The sequence below is a fragment of the Ptychodera flava genome, chromosome 13 (assembly GCF_041260155.1).
Source record: "Ptychodera flava strain L36383 chromosome 13, AS_Pfla_20210202, whole genome shotgun sequence".
NCBI lineage: Eukaryota > Metazoa > Hemichordata > Enteropneusta > Ptychoderidae > Ptychodera > Ptychodera flava.
In genome coordinates, this window is record NC_091940.1 from 26,636,068 (window position 1) to 26,642,245 (window position 6,178).

Here is a 6,178-nt window from a genome sequence, read left to right on the forward strand (position 1 = left end):
CAGTTTTAATCAAAACCCTTGCTTCTGACGCCATGAACTTCCTGTCGATATTGTTTGTGTACATAGTTAACTATATGAGAGACCTTTCACATTGCAAATCAAGAGTTTGTGCTCCAAACTCCAGAAAACGCCAGAATATTGTTTGTACCTATCTAAAACTGTATGAAGAGACTCTCCAAAGTTTCCTATCAACAAATTTGCTATTTTGTATTTGTGATCAAACGTGAGCATTTTCAGTTCATATCTGGTTGAAAGATGTCAAGGATGAAACACCTTTTTTCTGCCAACGATAACATATCAACTGATATCAAAAATAAGACCAACAAATCATTCATCATGTGTGTAGTTGGTTGCTGTCTAAGGTTGAAGTGACATTTTATTCTTAATCTGGTATGTTCTTCTTAAAACACACAACAAGATCTTACTTTGTACTATAAATACCATGAGTGTATAAATGGCCCCACCTTTCCTCTTACAGATACACACACATGGTCTTACTGTGTACTATAAATACCATGAGTGTATAAATGGCCCCACCTTTCCTCTTACAGATACACACACATGGTCTTACTGTGTACTATAAATACCATGAGTGTGTAAATGGCCCCACCTTTCCTCTTACAGATACACACACATGGTCTTACTGTGTACTATAAATACCATGAGTGTATAAATGGCCCCACCTTTCCTCTTACAGATACACACACATGGTCTTACTGTGTACTATAAATACCATGAGTGTATAAATGGCCCCACTTTTCCTCTTACAGATACACACACATGGTCTTACTGTGTACTATAAATACCATGAGTGTATAAAGGCCCTACTTTTCCTCTTACAATACACACATATGGTCTTACTGCGTACTGTAAATACCATGAGTGTATAAATGTCCCCACTTTTCCTCTTAAATTCATTGCATATCACATTCAATTTTGAAATTATAAACTTTTCCTTTTTGTCAACCAATATACCATCATCCCCAGCTTATGATATATATATTTCATAACTTCTTAGATACAGCAGAGCATTCAATGCATATGAAGACTTTTGAGTGAGACACGGACTGTTAGCACAAAAGTTAGTGAGGCAAGGATTCTAAGAAAGTAGATTGGTGAAATTGGTGATGTACATTGACTAGTCATTGCTGCAGTGCTTTCTTTTCATCTATGTCCCTATGTTCACTCTTCTGACTATATAGAGAAAGGCGGTACTAAGAGACTCCAGGAAAATGATAAAGTAAGAGAGTGGATGACCACCAATCAAGTTCCTAAATATTTTGCCAAGGAAATAGCAACAACAATGGAAGTTGATGTGGTTCTTGTCAAATTTGACATATGCAGAAAAATAAACTCTCAAAGGCCTTACTATGTACTATATTGTAAAATGGCCACACTTTTACTGCTTACGAGGTGCATATAAATCACACCCATTGGATCCACAATTCAGGTCAGCCCAGGATGGCTTCATAAGTCTACACTGCTACAGAAATGTCATTTATGCTTATTTCTAAAAACTTTTATGATTTATGTGTAGTCTGACTGGAATACTTTAGAATTATTTTGTTTTTGTGGTTCTAACACTAAAGCAACATAGGGGTCCCATAAGTGTCATTATAACTGGCGTCTCACAAGTCATAGTACACGTGTATGTGTGTGTGTGTGTCTGTCTGTCTGTCTGTCTGTCTGTCTGTTTACACGATAACTCAAAAACGCCTGAACGGATTCAAGTCAGATTTGGTACACAGGTACCATGTGCTACTTGCAAGAACTGATTAGATTTTGGTTAGTGTGGCTTGCATATTAATGAAGTTATGCAATATTGTTTTTTTCCATACAATGGTTTCCCTATGGAGACGGTAATGACAGTGTAGACATATATCAAGAAATACTGGACAAAATTTCATGAAACTTTTCACAGATGACAATCTAAGAACATTATGATGATACTGTGAGTGTCATGTCAATTATCTTCTCATTTGCATATTTAATGAACTTTTGTTATTAGTGAGATAACTCTGAAATTCCTGCACCAAACTTGATGATACTTGCAACAAATATTGATCTGATATATATCTAATTATACTTCGAAGCATTAGCCAGTGTCAGGTTAATAAATAGCTCATTTGCATATTTTATGAAGGTTTGTAATTAGTCATATAACTCCGATATAACTTCACCAAATGTGATGAAATCTGCTGCAGATACTGATCCGACTGATATCTAACTGTAGTGTAAAGCATTTAGTAGTGTTAAATTAATTAAGGGTTCATTTGCATATTTAATGAACTTTGTAATTAGGTATATAACTCTGAAATTACGGCACCCAAGTCAGTGAAATTGGGTACAGATATTGTTTTGATAAATATCTAATTGTACTGAGAAGCATTTGGCAGTGTCAAGTAAACAAATAGGTCATTTGCATATTTTATGAAGTTCAGTAATTAGTGATATAACTCCAAAATAACTGCACCAAATGTGATGAAATCTGCTGCAGATACTGATTCGACAGATATCTAATTGTGGTATAGAGCATTTAGTTGTGTGAAGTTAATTAAGGGTTCATTTGCATATTTAATGAACTTTGTAATAAGTGACATTACTCTAAAATTACAGCATTAAATTAAATAAAACGTGCTACAAATGTTGATCTGATGAACATCTAATTGTCCAATAAAGCATTGAGCAGAGTCAAGTTAATTGACAGCTCATTCGCATATTAAATAAAGTTTTGTAATTAGTGATTAAACTCTTAGAGTACTGTGCGAAGTTTTAAAAAAACCTGCTACATATAGTGATAACATATATCTCATTTTTCTGTGAAGCGTACTACTATTAATGAACCTGTTGTAAAACACGTGAGCATATTCAGTTCATATCTGGTTTCTTATTACATGCCTCGAGGTGACTGCAAATCAGTGCATTGATTTGAATAGGAACATCCGGGATGTTAGCGGGCCGGTGAACGATGTACTGACCGGTTTCCATGGTTACCCGGGCCAGTGAAGCCTTTCGATGTTTTCGACGTCAAAGTAGACAATTAACGCTAGATGTAAAATATCCATGCGCGCACTGCTATTTGGACTTTCGTGAAAATTTGTTTGATGCTGGTCGCTAATGGTACAATTGTTTGACAATACCCTGCATGTAACTAAATGTTATATAGCATTGTGAAGAGGCATGTTATAAAAATATTGTTGCCTGAATACATGGGTTTCTGTGCCCTCTCAGCAGGAGACAATTTGCCCTTCCGGCGTCGAGCAAATTGTCACCTGCTCTCAGGCACCAAACCCATGTATTCAGGCAATAATATATAATATATGATCAGTAACATAAAGAAACTATGAAATATTTGATATAATAGATCATTCTGACAATGTCACTCTATTTCAGAAACGTCTAGGGGGTGTTGCATTGAAAGCCAGCTGAGAACGAACGATGAAATTGATCGAAATATGATAGCACTTGTGTAATTGCTTTGAAAACTTGTTCCCAAATTCGCCACAGTAGTGACACTGATGAAAGGACTGTATATTGATTGTCCCATGATAAAACACACACGGGGGAGTATGTTGTCAGATAGGCTTTATATACAGGCAATTGTCTAATATTATGTAGCAGCTGAGTCAGAGTTAAGCTGTACTCGAGTCTTTGCCTTTACATTTCTTTAAGTTCTTTGCCCCAAACGTTAAAAGTTGACAAGAGACCCTATTATTTTAACCAATGGTCAAACCTCTATCCCCATCCCTGCCCTTGGGGATGGACATGTAGACTGCTACCTATGGTGGATATATGCTTGTGCCCAGACTAAGCGAATCGTTCGAATGGCATTGACAGTCGCGTAAAAGGCAAAAATGACACAAGCGGCCATCGACCGTCTTATGGTATTTATATTTTCTTCGTATAGGGTTCTGTTCGAGTGAGAAGACTGAAAGACGAAGATGAGGATTTTTCCCCTCCAGTGGTCACCTTTAGTGAACATTACTCCTTGTTTAATTGCATGCCTTTGAAATAACCTGAAATTAATATTCATTATTATCGTGGGCTCTCTGTAATTCAAATAAAGTTCTAAAGCAATAAAAAATACTCTGTACAATTTATTAGCACGTGTGATGTGGTCGCCAAGACAACAAGCTTAGGCAAACAATAAACAGACATTGCAGGGAAATGATCTGACTTAAAAGTCTGTCAACCGACAAAATAAAAAAATCGACATAACCCTTGACATGGGACGTGAGTGGCATCAGTTTTAGTAGCTAGTAATAGTGGGTCAGTCAGCGAGAACTCTTGTGTATTGCTACGCGCAAAAAGCTTTGATACAGAACGTGAAATCACCGTACCTTTACATGCACTGTGGTGAACTATATTCTGTCGGAACTGCTTTATTTTTTGCAATGAATGAAATTCAGTTCATAAGTTTACCAGATAAGCAAGCTGTTGAATATGTTTGGAATGCAGTTTACGACAAAGGCAGTTTTGGGACATTTTCGAACTCACTACAAGTATCAAAACCCAGAAGATGCGTTCCTTGATTTTGAAACCTGCAGGCAAAATTGAGTTTTGATGATCTGTTTTCGTGGAAATCAAATCTTTAATTTCCCCATAGAGTCAACATAGAAAACAGCAATCACTTCAAAATTCAGTAAATTAATGTACTCTGCTTCTACAATCCAGAAAGTTGCAGGATTTGGCTTTGTTGAGCTCAAGACTCTAGCACGGTGTTGTGCCCCTGAGCAAGGCACTTTACTCCTCAGTGCTCCATTGGGGTTATGCGTACCTCATCCTGTAACTGGGCTTTCGCCCGTGAGATGATGGACTGACAAAAAATATCATAAAAGAAATTATAAATGATAATATTAAAGTTTTCCCGACCAACATATGGGCAAAGTTGAGAGTTTTCATTTTCAAGGAGCATGTTACCATGCTAGCCACGAGTACAAAAGAATATGTTAATGAATTGGCACTCAAATAGGGGCAAATATTTCAAAGAATTCACCTTGTGTGTCGGGCATTTTTTTACACCACGGGTCAAATCTTGTTCGGAAGGAAGTTGCAAAGTGTGTAATGCAAAAGATGACAATACAAGCTGTATAGAAAACTCTACAACAAAGTCCGTTCTGTGTCCAACCATGCAAACAAAACGAATGGATATTTATTAAAAATCTTGACTTTAAGCGCTCAAGATGAAATATCACACACGGGACATACTCCTCTTGCAGAGATATCAAGCATCAGTATAATACGCAAAACGGTAGAGGGATACTTTTGGTGTTATAATTCAACATAATACCTTTGGTCTGAAATATGTGCTATGAGGCCATCTTCAAATATGTGAAGACTTCTCCTATTGATTATACAACGAGTCCTTCTTATTAGGGAATGTCACAGACGAAACAGAAGTTAGTTTGGATATATTTTCCGTATGGTCGTGTTTCGAATATATGTAGTCTTTCACAAGCCTGACGTACTTGTAACATGGACTTTATCCCTGTTTTAAGGTGGACGACTGGCTCGTATTGGTGTCTGCAATCAAATATAAATAACCTTTTGAATAAACCGTACTGACAATGGAGGAATATACTCACCCGACTATCAATGTTTTTACAATGACAAGAGGTTGTATATCCTACAGGCCTTCAATTCAGTCGATAGAGAGAATTAATTGAGCGTATCTCTGAGCAGAGAATTGATTTTGACAAAAAGTTTAAAAAAATTGAAGATCTCATATGATAGAGACTAATGGCTTTACCAAATATCGATAATAGACTTACTGGTCATGACTCTGGCAAATGACTGAAATGTGGTGTGTCACCATTTAAAACTAGAATTCAGGTAGAATGTATACCTGGGCGTTACATCAGCAAGAATATCAGAGTGATTGGGGACATTTTCCGTGTAACCAAATATTTTTAACAAAGAAGGCTGTACGAAGTTTGTTGACGATGAGAAAGTATTTGATATTATAGTGAATTCGATACACTGTATGTCTTTAAAGAATGGTTGAGGATAACGGAAGCTTTACAGATACTTCCGTCTCGTCCCAATCCACAAAAACAACTCCTCTACGATGTATTTCGCAAACAATATGTTGATATTTCATACCACAGCTTTGTAGTCTTCTCAGTTTCTTGGTTCTGAATTGCAACAACTCATTTATGAAATCAAATTGAAATGTCAA

General features: G+C 36.5%; 1 protein-coding gene across 1 annotated transcript in view; it reads left to right on the forward strand.

Annotated features, from left to right (window-relative positions):
- LOC139148009 (uncharacterized) overlaps positions 1-4,885 on the forward strand; it is a 497,920-nt gene extending 493,035 nt beyond the window's left edge. The window contains exon 11 of the mRNA XM_070719264.1: positions 3,908-4,885. The gene's annotated coding sequence lies outside the window, so the exon portion shown is untranslated. The remainder of the gene's footprint in view (positions 1-3,907) is intronic.
- The last annotated feature ends 1,293 nt before the right edge of the window (positions 4,886-6,178 follow it).